This window comes from Hordeum vulgare, chromosome 2H, assembly GCF_904849725.1.
Source record: "Hordeum vulgare subsp. vulgare chromosome 2H, MorexV3_pseudomolecules_assembly, whole genome shotgun sequence".
NCBI lineage: Eukaryota > Viridiplantae > Streptophyta > Magnoliopsida > Poales > Poaceae > Hordeum > Hordeum vulgare.
This window is the reverse complement of record NC_058519.1, coordinates 636,432,430-636,446,833: the sequence shown is the minus strand read 5'-3', so window position 1 is coordinate 636,446,833 and position 14,404 is coordinate 636,432,430.

Sequence of the window (14,404 nt, the reverse complement as noted above, 5' to 3'; positions counted from 1 at the left end):
GAGGGAACGTATCCCCCTTGTCCTCATCATCTTGCTCGGTGTCTTTCTCACTCAGTTGTCCTTCACCGAATCCTTGGATCAGGAGGCGACACTGCCGAGTGGGATGTTTCGGCAATATGACATTGCCTTCTTCATCCGTCTTCGTGTGGATTGGACATGGTTGATCTAGGATGGAATTTCCTGACTGTTTCTTCTTGGGGGTGTATTGTGGTTTCCCCTTGCCTTTGGACTTAGCGTTTGTAACGACTGTCGCCTCTGCTTGCGGAGTGGATTGGGCTTTCTGTTTCTGCTTCCGACTGCTGCTCCCATCTCCGTCAGCGACTGACTTATGCTTGCCGCTACGTATGCGGTCCTCCTCTTCGCCATTCGCATAGCACGCGGCTATCTCCATCATCTTGCTCATGGAGATGTCGCCTGTCCGACCAAACTTCAGGTATAGGTCTCTATACCGAACGCCTGCCTTGAAAGCGCAGACTGCTTGGTGTTCTGTAACATTCTCCACCGTGTGGTAGAGGGTTGTCCAGCGCTGGATGAAATCGTGCAAGGGCTCGTTTTGCTTCTGGACACAGTGCTGAAGCTCTGTGAGACCAGCAGGGCGTTTGCACGTACCCTCGAAGGTCCTGATGAAGACTCGGGACAGATCTGCCCAACTATAAATGCTTGATGGAGCTAACTGGTTTAGCCAAGCTCGAGCCGAACCGTCGAGCATCAGTGGGCGATGTTTCATGGCGACATGGTCATCTCCGCCACCGATTTGAACCGCCACTCTGTAGTCGTCTAACCAAGTTTCTGGTTTGGACTCTCCTGTGAATTTGCTGATTCCCGTCGCCAATCGGAAGTTGGCAGGGATGTCAGCCGAGCGACTGGCCCGACTGAAACACTCGGGACCAGAAACAACGGTCCTGCTTCCACTCGGATGATCTCTATCTTGACCATCACGTTGGGCTCTGCTTCTAGCAACCTTCTTCTGAGTGATATACCCTCTTGCATGAGGCCTTTGATCATGCGCGTCACCGCCCGAACGATGAACATCGTAATGCCGGGGTCCGTAAGGCCCACTCCGCAGAGGAGTACGCGAACGGCGACGATCTTCGGGATGAGATCGAATGGAAAGCGGATTCCGACTCTGGTCTGTGGAACGATCGTTCCAGAGGCTGCCCCCTCTGCGACACTGGTGAGAGCCGGGACTGAAAATCGACCGATGTGTGTTCGCTTGAACGAAACTGTTGTGGATCTTGTTGTGCGACTAGGAGACCGCCGAGTTTTGCTACTGCGCCGTATTTAACAAGGAACGGATCTGCTCGATTCCTCTACCAGCCTCCGAATCAGTCGGCTCGAGAGAATCAGCGATCCTGGTAGCTGCAGCCAAGTTGAGGATGGGTGTGCGGAACACCTCGACGTTGCTCTGGCGAGCGCGTCGACTCGAAGAACGAGGGTGCTGACGACGAGCGCCGGATGATTCTCCGGTATCACGCTAGTTCCGACCAGTCCCGGAGGGACTTTCGTGGGAATCGGCCATGAGTACTTCGGCTGCACGCCCATGAGCCTGATACTCGGAAGGTAGTTCAGTCGGAACTGACTCCAAGCACTGGGATGACCGCGGGACCACAACCGATTCGAGCACCACCACTTGAGAGGACATGTTTTGCCATGCTAGGGCGTGTCGCACCCAACGCTGGAGCCACGAACGACCGGATCGCTTGTTGCGGCGCTTGACGGGGGCGAAGATCGACACCGGAGTCGATGGCTGGAGAAGAAGAACGCCGCAGGAACTGGCACGGAAGTGCGTAGCCCCGCGACTCGGAAGCGTCTCGATGTCGAGGGGCGCATCCTGAAGCCATGCCGAATCATCGGCGATGAAGGAGAGTGCACCGAAGAGGATCTCATGACCCATGCACAGATCTCCGCCGGATGACATGACGAAAAGATGAAATCGCAAACTCGCTGGAAGTCGCTTAGACGCCTGCCCCATGGTGGGCGCCAATTGTCGTGGGTATAAGTCTAACAGTAGAAGTACGGGGTACGAAAGTATATGGGCAGAGCCTTAGCTACGGCGAGGATGTATGAGTTCAGGCCCCTCTACGGTGGAGGTAAAAGCCCTACGTCTCAGTGCTCTTGGGAGCTTTGTGTCGAGTGTATTAAGGGATTACAGCAAGTGCCAACCCCTGTACCAGTGGTGAAGGGCGGCTTATATAGAGTGCGCTACCCTTCATAATGGTCCGTTGGACAGGGGTGGAGTAGTGGCGAGTAAACGCTGGCGTTACTGGTAACGTAAGCCTTAAATGCTAGTTATGGTGTATGAAAACGTAAGACCGTTGCCCTCCTCGGAGGTTACGATGTACAAAGTGGATTCTAGTCGGTACGTTAGATATTCTCCGAGTGGATCGTCGCCGACTGGATGATGGGGGCGTCCTTAGTTCAGTCGGAACTGTCTAAGGGCCTTGTCCCCTATGAAGGGTAGTCCTTGGGTAGGACCTATAGGGCAGACCTATGACCCTACCCTCGGACTATAACCCCATCAGTAATCGATCGAGAAATCCTACCAAGGTTACAAAATGATTTAGTCCAATGTCTTGTCAGTTTAGAGTTGTTGTTCCCACCATCCTTCTTTAATATTATGACGCAGGTCCTAGTTCACCTAGTCGACGATATTGCCATTGTGGGTCCTTTATTTCTACACAATATGTTCCGTTTGAGAGGTTCATGGGAGTTTTAAAGAAATATTTCTGTAACCATGCTAGGCTAGAAGAAAGCATCTCCAAGGGCCACGAAACAGAGGAGGTCATTGGATTTTGTGTTGACTTTATTCGTGACATTAAGCCGATTGGTGTCCCTCAGTCGAGGCATGAGGGGAGACTGAGTGGAAACACACGCTGGGACCAAACTCAAGAACATGTAGGGACAAGCATTCTTGAGCGCAAGCACACTACACAGTTCTATAGAATTCTACCTTGGTGACCCCGTATATCAATGAACACAAGAATATTTTACACTACAAACACCCAGAGCAACCTGACTAAAGGATTACACGTGAACACATCGGGACTTTCGGCGGTTGGTTGCAAACACATCTCATGGGTAACAACATTGTTGAAGATGACATGTATTTGTTGGCCAGGACACCATATTTGACTCTATTAACTTTCAAAGGGTACGAGATAAATGGAAATACATTTTACACGATCGCCCAAGATAAAAATAGCACCAACCAACACAGTGGTGTCCGCTTTGATGCAGGAAACACCAATAGGACAAAGGAAACATATTATAGTTACATAGAGGAGATATGGGAACTTGATTATTGGAAAGATTTGAAGGTCCCTTTGTTTCGGTGCAAATGGGTCAATCTGAAAGGAGGCGGGGTAAAGGAAGACCCACGGTACGGAATGACAACAGTGGATCTCAACAATCTTGGGTACACAGATGAACCATTCGTCCTAGACAATGATGTGGCGCGGGTTTTCCATTTGAAGGACATGTCTACCAAACCGAGAAAAACAAAAGATAAGAAAGCGAATGCATCATACGATGAGCCAAAATGCCACATAGTTCTTTTAGGAAAAAGAAACATCGTGGGAGTGGAGGACAAGAGAGACATGTCACAAGATTATGAAAGATTCATGAAATTCCTCCCTTCAAAGTGAAGGCTGACCGAAGCATCATGTTAAATGGTGAAGATAATCCATGGTTACGGAGCAATAAGCAATAAGATTATCCAAGCTTTGATCCTACAATATCACTCATGTTACATGTCAAAAAATGAAATCCCTTTGTAACCCTCTCAACTTTTTAGCACATGCTATGTGTGTGAAATTATGATACCATGCCAATTTTCAACATTTTCAGAGTACATTTGTAGTGCTTTTCAATTTCAAAGTCAATTAGCAAAAAACAAATCATTAAATGCATGTAACAATAGAAAATGAAGTCAGAAAAGGGTTGAAAATTCATTATGTGGCTTTGAATGGTGCATACTGAACGCACAAAAAGTCTGGAGTTAAAATATGTCAAAAAATGAAATCTATTTGTAACAAACGCGTTTTCGTCTGAAACCCTAATACTTCGAAAGAGATCTAATACTTCGAAAGAGATTGTCTAGTTTGTACACGAAGCGTATCCAGTTTTTGCCATAACCCTCTCAACTTTTTAGCATATGCTATGTGTGTGAAATTATGATACCATGCCAAGTTTCAACCTTTTAAGAGTTCATTTGTAGTGCTTTTCAATTTCATGGTCATTTAGCTAAAAATCATTAAATGCATGAAAAATAGAAATGAAGTCAGAATAGGGTTGAAAATTGATTACATGGCTTTGAATGGTGCATACTGAACGCACAAAAAGTCTTGAGTTAAAATATGTTAAAAAATGAAATTCCTTTGTAACACATGAGTTGTCGTCCGAAACCGTGATACTTTAAAACAGATTGTCGAGTTTGTATACAAAGTGCATTCAGTTTTTGCCATAACCCTCTCAACTTTTTAGCACATGCTATGTGGGTGAAATTATGATACCATGCCAAGTTTTAAACTTTTCAGAGTTCATTTGTAGTGCTTTTCAATTTCAGGGCCATTTAGTTAAAAAATCATTAAATACATGAAAAATAGAAAATAAAGTCAAAAAATGGTTGAAAATTGATTAAGTGGCTTTGAATGGTGCCTACTGAACGCACAAAAAGTGTAGAGTTAAAATATGTTAAAAATAATAGCAAAAAGAATTTTCATAAAGTATTTTTTGTTAAAAAATTTAATAGCAAAAAATAAAATAAAAACTCGTCTACTGAGACAACCACGACCTGCATACGAGTAGAAACACATTTACACATGGGCAAGGATGCAGGCCCGCGTAGCACGTAGGCTCAACACGAGAGATATGAAATTTAGGCATTTACTGCGTGTTTTAGTGAGGAGCTCAAGATGATAGCCGCAGCGGGGCTTATAAACCGTTGTGAGCGGCCTTCGCTCGACGACGAGGGACTAAACTTCCACCCCACCACGGTCGTGCCAGCACCAACCCTTTAGTCCCGGTTCGTGTGGTTCCAACCGGGGATTAAAGGTGGCCTTTAATCCCGATTGGAGCCACCAACCGAGATAGAAGGTGAAATTTATCCGGTGCAAATGGCGGGAGGCCAAGCCTTTAGTCCCGGTCGGAGCCTCCAACCGGGACTAAAGGGGGAATTTTTCCACTAAAAGGGCGGGATCCCAACCCTTTAGTCCCGGTTGGAGCCACGAACCCGGACTAAAGGGTTGGGATATATAACGTCCGCGGCCCTCCCTCGCCAATCTTCCACTCCACAACGACGCCGAGCTCCTCTCGTGTCTGACCCTCACGCCATCGTCGCTACTCCTCTGGCCCCGACCCCGCCGTGCGCCACTCGACCCCGACGCCACCGGCCGGCCACCTCCATCGACTCCGCCGCCTCCTCGAACGGTGAGCCGTCGGCTTTCCTCTCGTCTCTATGTTCATCGTATTCGTGTGGTTGTACGTAGGATTCACATATATCGCGTTACATTCAGTGGCGAATCTAGCAAGAAAATGAAGGATGGGCTCAAATTATTATCTCAAACTTTCACACATTACTACTAAAAACATGTACTGGCTCCCATTCAAAATTTAAATTAGTTAGTTTAAAACTGCGACAGTTATAGTCGATGGGATGAAGTACTATTTAATAGAACTTTTATAAATGTTTTCAAAGTATATAATTTTGAATAAAAATCAGACATTTCTAGCTAAATAGTCATTGTTTCTCAATCCTTTTGTCCATAAACTAAATAATTCCCTAATTTCTACTTAAAGCATGTAATACTCCCTCCGTCCCAAAATTCTTGTCTTGGATTTGTTTAGATATGAATGTATCTAGTCAACTTTTAGTATTTAGATACATTCATTTTTAAACAAAGCTAAGACAAGAATTTTGGGACGGAGGGAGTATCAAATAATCAAATTGATGGATGTTTTAAAAATATCAATTTTTGAATGGAAGTTTGGTTCTAGGCATTATCTCTTAATAGTTTTGCCCAAATAAACTTAAAATTTCCCGAATTACTAAGTGACTTATTAAAAATGGTAATAATAAAAACAATTGGGCTTCTCGAGGGCAGGCTTCAGCATATTGAAGCCCGTCCAATAGACTCGCCACTAGTTACATGTATCGTCGTGTGGCTAAGAATATTTGAGCCAATTGTTCCTTGTTATGAAGAACATTTTTGTCATTATGGCTATAAAGTTTGCAATGAATATTTCATTGCTGCTCGGAGAGTTGTTCAACATTATCCCACATAATGAGCTCAAGTTTGTTGATCGCCATAACTAAAGATTCCCTGTTTTGTGATGATTATTCTATCATCGGAACAGTTGTGACTCTTTTTTCCATTACATTGATAATTGTACACTAACAATTCTATTAAGTGTATTTCAATGTAGTGTATTTCAATGTAGTGGATGTAATGTTTCATTTTTTGGTGAAACGTTTATTAAATAGTAGGAATTTAAATAGTTGTAGAAATTGTTCTTGCAATCGACGATGCCCGTCCCGCATCCTCCTCATCGACTCGGTGGCGACAAGCTGCTTGAGAGGCGCCATGTACGGGACTAGGCTCCGCTGGGCTGGCACTCGGAGGTGCTACCTTCTGGGGCGCGCATCTTGGTGAGGAATTGGGCTCCCGTTGATGACCCGGAGCTTCTTTGGTGGCGGTCACGCGCGCCACTTTAGGTGCGGAGGCAACCGGACCCCGAGGAGGAGGTAAGTCATCGTGTCAGGGAGGAGGACGAGCTCGTCCGTCGCTACTTAGTTGTGTTGGACGTCAGGTTCTCCAATACCTAGCAGGTTCTTCAGGGATCTCACCTGAGCTATGATCGTGTGATGGTTCCTTCTCTATGGGTGTCCATCGCCCGCGCCTCAGTACGGCGGCAGCTCTTTGGGTGATCAGTTTGATTAGGAACCGCGAGTGAACTAGATTATACTAGAGATGTATTTGAGATTATATTCGATGATATGCAAGATGAATTAAGTTGATTATTGGTTGTAACTGAAAGAGAACCTTTTTGCCTCTTGAGATCTATTGCACGACAAGCCCTTTTGACTTTGTTGTTAGAAAAAATTAAGCTTCTTAGTGTCGGCAGGTCCATCATTGCTTGATTTTTGTTTTTTTGTTGTAGCCTTTATGATAGGTTTTTATTTGTCCAATGACTGTGATTTTTAATCTTATATAGAATCATGAACAGAGGAAATTTGTGCTGAGATAACACGGTATATGCGACCATTATCCTCACCTAGACAACGGTGAGTCCTTCATCGTTTCCGATTATTACGGTATCTAAAGACGCCATGTATTTTTTGTTAGTCAAGTATGACGTGTGCTTTTTTTGCTTTAATTAACCTTTATTTTTTTTGTACAATTCGACTAGTGTGTTCCCTGCCATGCAAGGTTGGCTGTCTTGGAGAAGTTTCATTTCAAAGAGAAGGACAGTACAGAGCATAAAATAGCTCATCTAAGAACAAAGCATTTCACTTTTGTTGTCAAGGTAAAAAATGAAGAAGATCACACATATTTTGGTTGTTCTAATTGGAGAGCATTTTGCAAGGCATATGGATTGAACGAGGACATAAACATTACCTTCGATCTTGGTAATGATGATGTTCGTGATAATAATATAGAAATTTGGATGCATGCAGAGGATGACTTAATTCCAGTTCTACTTCCAGGTATGTTTGGTCAATAGATTTGTTAGGTAACTTATATTGATTACTGAAAAGTATCCGGTACCCATCCCGATTAAATTTCTTTATTTTCAATTATTAGCTTATTTTCGTGCTACAAGAATTACACGGCAGATAATAGATTGGACCTAGTACAGTTATGGCTCCGAGCTTACTTGGTTGGAGAAAAATCATCTCATCTCATTTATTCATGATATTGACTATCATTGCTAAAAATTACATGACTGGCAACGTTTATCATGGATATGTGCCACTAGTGCACTAGTTGAGCCCGTATAACATCACTTAAGACAACTTTGTAAGATATTTTTTACCATTGCGTCACTGATCCATCTTTTTTATACATTGTTCTTGAGCAAAACTAGTTTGCTAACTATATTATTATTACTAACGTTCTTCTGCAGGTACTCCCGCCAGAGACCGTGCCTAAATGGATGTTTACCACCGGTGATTTGCAAATCGTTAGCTTGCATCCAACCCCGATTAATTACCGTGGTAAATACAGGATATCTCAAAGTGAAGACACTCTGAAAAATCAAAGGATGGAGAAATGCAATATAAGCATCCACGATACGATTTGGAGAGGAATACTTGCGCATTCCACAAGTTGGAGATAGGTTGATCTGTGTTCTTCAATACGAAGATGTCGGAGTTCGTATTTATTATGCTTTTTTACCTAGGAGAGAGCAGTAGTTAGTGTTTCAACCTTGTGATAACTTGGTCATTTGCTACTATGATAACAACCATAATGATGAGGAGTTCTTTTTTTTTTTTTGCTATTTTACCTAGAATGATGAAGATCTTTTTAACTAGTATGTACAATGATGAGGAGTAATACGATGTCGTGTAATGCTTTTTTCATTGCTATATGTACGTACTAGCTAGCGTCTAGTTGACACCGACCGAAAACACCAACAAGCATAAGAAACCAAAGATGATGAACACAACAAGAAAAAGGGGAAACACAATATGAAACCCCTAAACCCTCCAAAAATCTCTAAACCCCTCTTTAAAAAACGCGTGGCCGCCTTTTAGTCCTAGTTGGTGTCACCAAGTGGCACTAAAGGTCCCCGCCCTGGCGCCTCAAAGTGGCCACGTGGAACACCGTTAGGCCCGTTCATAACACAACTAAGGTTAGAAGTTTCGACCTTTTGTCCCGATTGTTTAATCCCGGTTTCAACCGGGACTAAAGCCCTTTGAAACCGAGACTAATTAATGGCCCGTTTTCCACTAGTGTGGACAGAGCAGCTGCCTTTCACGTGAAAATAATAATACAACATTGGAGAACCACAAGAACCAACAAGTGAAGAACAAGCACTAGTAACATTTCACGAGGACAATATAAACTCCTCATAATGTCACTGTCAGTTTAAACAGGAAATGACATAAACGTTAACTATTCTAAGCATCAGTAAATTCACTGTCAATTTGAACAGGAAAATGACATAAGTTACTTCAGCGTTACTGTTTAGAGTGCCAAAACTGAACAGAGTAAACATTTGACAGCTTGAAATGACCCTATTATATCAAGTAAAAAAGAAACGGTGAGCTCATGCGCATGGCCAACTATTTGAAATGGGTTCAGAGGCCCTGACGGAGCTCACTTTCACTGTTACTTACGTGGTCTACTTTGGGGGATCAACATAGGCCAGTAATACCGTAAACAGTTTGCAAAACTGTGCAGACGAGCACAACGGCCGTTGCAAAAGCAGCTAATACCAACCATGGATTTCTGAAGTGATTCAGCCACAACCATGCCATCCACCTGTTTAAACGACTCTGATAGTGAACTTCCATGATCTGGCACAAGGTTCTAAAGTAATGTTCACCATTGAAATCAAAGACTACATCCTTAGTGAGCATAGCGAACAGGTCCAAAACCTTGTCATCACTCTCAAGATATGCATAATGATTTCTCTTCGAGCAAGGAGGGAGACGTCTTCAGGCATGTTGATAAATTGAGACAAGAAAATTACATAAGCCGTGAAGTCATCCCCAAACTGTGGGCATGTTTGCTCAAATGCAATCAGGTTTCGGAAAAGAGCACGTGTGTATTCATCAACAGCTAGGCATGGAATTTCCATCGTACCATAGATAAATCTGATGTCCAAGAGAGAGTGAGGGTCATCGTTGCCATACCCTCTTCTCTGAAACTTGACACCAGCTTCTATATATTGTGCAGCTCGGCGCCAGCGGTTTAGCTGATGGTTAGCCTGAAAGACATCAACCCCATTGGTTAAGGAACTTTGCTCATCATATTCTGTAAGATGACCAAGTTTCAAGTACTTGCGTCCAAAACTTAGAAATCTATCAAAATATCTAGGACCAATCTGGTACTGGAAGTCTTCAAACTTCTCACTAGGTTTAAAGTACATGTGAGACAAGTGAAGCAAATGATGAAAATCTGTTGGCCTCTTTGCTTCCTGGATCACCTTCGGTTAGAGCGCAAAGATATCTCTACATACTTGGCCAGCCCATCTGTAAATGGAGGATGTATGACTTCCTTGTCAGTAAGTACTTCAAACAGTTTCCTTATAACAAACATTGGAATTTGATTTTCCAGCAGGAGTAGGTCATGATCAAGAAATCTAGCAAACCATTGTCCAACACGATCACTCTGATCACCTTGCTCTTCATCATTTCCGTCATTTTGTTTCTGATCATCTTGTGCAACCATGTTCTCCATGCTTGTAGAATCACTATTTTCAGACCGATAAGTTTGTTTGCCAGGTTCATGTCCACTTTCCGTGACTGTTTCCTGCAAATTACCAGTTGAATTGGAGGATTGCTGCATTCGTGCTGCAATTTCGCTGGTCCCTCCAAGTCCCACTAGAATGAAGCATCCATCAAGCACTAGCATCTGCAAGAACATCTCATTATCCATTTCGATGTCCTCGGAATAACATAATCTTGCCTCTTTTGATAATTCCTGGATTGCACTAAGCCACTAAGGTAATCAATCAAGGTTTTATTGCTGTTCAGTTTAAGCATGTAATCGAGATAGATCCATTTAAGTTTATCTGTAGCTAGTAGGCGACTAGCTCCATGGTGGTAAGGACCAACGGACAGAATGAAAGGTTCATAAGAGAACCTGTCAACATCCCGAATGTGCCTTTGGACCCTTTGGATCACGCATAATCTCTCTGCACCCTCAAGAAAATCACCTAATGACCAATAATAGTCAAGCTCCCGGGTCATGGAAGATACCAATTCACTGACGTTGATAGCTTTCTCTGCGACCTTTGCACTTCCTGGCATCCTTACTTAGCCAAGCAACAATGAATTTAGTTCATGCCTGCTAATGAGAAGCAGAAAGCACCAAAGATCCATGAGAACCAGTCAGTTGCTCATCACAACCTCCTCCGTATGGTTCCATCTAATGCATCTCGCGGTATGGATATCACATCTGATTTATTCTAGTTTCAGAATAATGGGGTAAAATTCTGACCTGATATTGATTGAAAGCTGTAAATCGAAGATGGGATCAGCGAACGCCTGCTACGAGCGACAAGTCAATTTAACCACCGGCGGCAAGAAGGGGCGAGGAGATCATGGCCCACGCGAGAAACGCCGCCGTAACCGTGCCGAGAGGAAGAACTGGAAAGTTTGGGCCGTGGGTCGTTACCAGGAAAATAGAACCCCATTTTCGGATCAAGCGACCCAGTGCGATCGCAACGCCGGAGTTTCGCTGATTCGTCCTACATCACCAGGCGTCAGGCTTGGTAAGCTATCTCCAAAAGAAAAGAAAAAAAAAGACCTCACGGCGCCCCTTCGACGGGGCATGTTTAGTTTTAGCCCAAGTTTGCCTTATCAAATACTTTTGTACTCGTGAACCAACCTATGATTGAATGATTAAAGAGACACTGATTAGGGTTTAAATTTTGATGCTCACATTATTTTTAAATTTATTTCAGTATTTTCGAAGGAGAAGTTTTCGTCAATAACGAGGCGTCTATAGTGACTTCGTAAATCTAAAAATGATATACCGGCTCAGTTTCATGCTCATAGGGATGTACATGTGTGTGTTTATAGGGGTAAGTGTATGCTTGTACATATGATCGCTTGGGTCTGTTCTGTGCTCAAAAAATACTATTCTACAAGTAGTATTTGCACAAGTAGAAAAAGGGTCTTTCGGCCGAGGGCCGAAAGACCATTAGTCCCGGTTCAAATGAAAATCGGGACCAATGCTAGGCATTGGTCCCGGTTCGGTTCACCTAACTAGTCTAGGTTCGGGGCAAAACCCGGAACTAAAGATCCAGCGACTGCCACGTGGCGTGCCGCGTAGCACTAGTCCCGGTTTGTAGCACAAACCGAGACTGAAGGGTAGGCTAGTAGTCCCGGTTTTAGACAAAAACCGGGACTAAAGTGTTGCCTATATAAACCCTCGTCCCTGCCCACCCTCTTCTTTTTTTTGGGTGTTGAGGTGTGACCATGCCATCCTCTTGCCACTCTAGTTCATGCACATGAGGTGTTCGATGAAATGCCTGAGCCAAACTACTTAAGCTTTCTCCTCTCCAAGCTCGACCTCCAAGCTCCATTTTCCTCAATATTTGTCTAGGTTTGGCCGTGCACCAACTGCACAAGTGTTTTAAAAGGTTAGCTACTTCATCCTTTCATCTGTCACTTCTAGTTTAACTCATTTCAAATGCTCTTGAAGTAGAGTGATTTGTGAGGGAGTCTCCACCATATATGAGAGAAGAAGAATGCCGACTGTTGTTGTGGGGGGCGCTTCTCCTTCATCTCCTTGTGCTAGATCGTTGTTATGCACTAGGGGAAATAGGAGTAGCGACCATCATCGACGGTCGAAACATCAGGTGAGGGAGTGTCCATCATATATGAGAGAAGAAGAATGCCGACTGTTGTTGTGGGGGTCGTTTCTCCTTCTTCTTCTTGTGCTAGATATTTGTTATGCACTAGGGAAAGTAGGAGTAGCGACCATCATCGACGGTTGAAAAATCAGGTGAGGGAGTGTCCACCATATATGAGAGAAGAAGAATGCCGACTGTTGTTGTGGGGGTCGCTTCTCCTTCTTCTCCTTGTGCTAGATATTTGTTATGCACTAGGGGAAGTAGGAGTAGCGACCATCATCGACGGTCGAAAAATCGGTGACGGAGTGTCCACCATATATGAGAGAAGAAGAATGCCGACTATTGTTGTGGGGGTCGCTTCTCCTTCTTCTCCTTGTGCTAGATATTTTTTATGCACTAGGGGAAGTAGGAGTAGCGACCATCATCGACGGTCGAAAAATCAGGTCAGGAAGTGTCCACCGTATATGAGAGAAGAAGAATGCCGACTGTTGTTGTGGGGGTCATTTCTCCTTCTTCTCCTTGTGCTAGATATTTGTTATGCACGTCGACGGTCGAAAAATCAGGTGAGGGAGTCTCCATCATATATGAGAGAAGAAGAATGCCGACTATTGTTGTGGGGGTCGCTTCTCCTTCTTCTCCTTGTGCTAGATATTTTTTATGCACTAGGTGAAGTAGGAGTAGCGACCATCATCGACGATCGAAAAATCGGTGAGGGAGTGTCCACCATATATGAGAGAAGAAGAATGCCGACTGTTGTTGTGGGGGTCGCTTCTCCTTCTTCTCCTTGTGCTAGATATTTGTTATGCACTAGGGGAAGTAGGAGTAGCGACTATCATCGATGTTAGAAAAATCAGGTGAGAAAGTGTCTACCATATATGAGATAAGAAGAATGCCGACTGTTGTTGTGGGGGTCGTTTCTCTTTGTGCTAGATATTTGTTATGCACTAGGGGAAGTAGGAGTAGCGACCATCATCGATGGTCAAAAAATCAGGTGAGGGAGTCTCCACCATATATGAGAGAAGAAGAATGTTGACTGTTGTTGTGGGGGTCACTTCTCCTTCTTCTCCTTGTGCTAGATATTTGTTATGCACTAGGGGAAGTAGGAGTAGCGACCATCATCGACGGTCGAAAAATGGTGAGGGAGTGTCCACCATATATGAGAGAAGAAGAATGCCGACTGTTGTTGTGGGGGTCGCTTCTCCTTCTTCTCCTTGTGCTAGATATTTGTTATGCACTAGGGGAAGTAGGAGTAGCGACCATCATCGATGGTGGAAAAATCAGGTGAGGGAGTGTCCACCATATATGACAGAAGAAGAATGCCGACTGTTGTTGTGGGGATCGTTTCTCCTTCTTTTCCTTGTGCTAGATATTTGTTATGCAATAGGGGAAGTGGGAGTAGCGACCATCATCGACGATCGAAAAATCAGGTGAGGGAGTGTCCACCATATATGAGAGAAGAAAAATGCCAACTGTTGTTGTGGGGGTCGCTTCTCCTTCTTCTCCTTGTGCTATATATTTGTTATGCACTAGGGGAAGTAGGAGTAGCGACCATCCTTGATGGTTGAAAAATCAGTGAGGGAGTGTCCACCATATATGAGAGAAGAAGAATGCCGACTGTTGTTGTGGGGGTCACTTCTCCTTCTTCTGTTGTTGTGGGGGTCGCTTCTCCTTCTTGTCCTTGTGCTAGATATTTGTTATGCACTAGGGGAAGTAGGAGTAGCGACCATATCTAACCAAAAGTTTTTATGCATACGCTTATACGTATGCATATACACACACCTCTATGAACGTGCGCATGCATGCTTTATTTTTATCAGCATATTCGAGAGACTGAGTTGACACATTATCTAGAGATTGACGAAATCGTCACAACCGC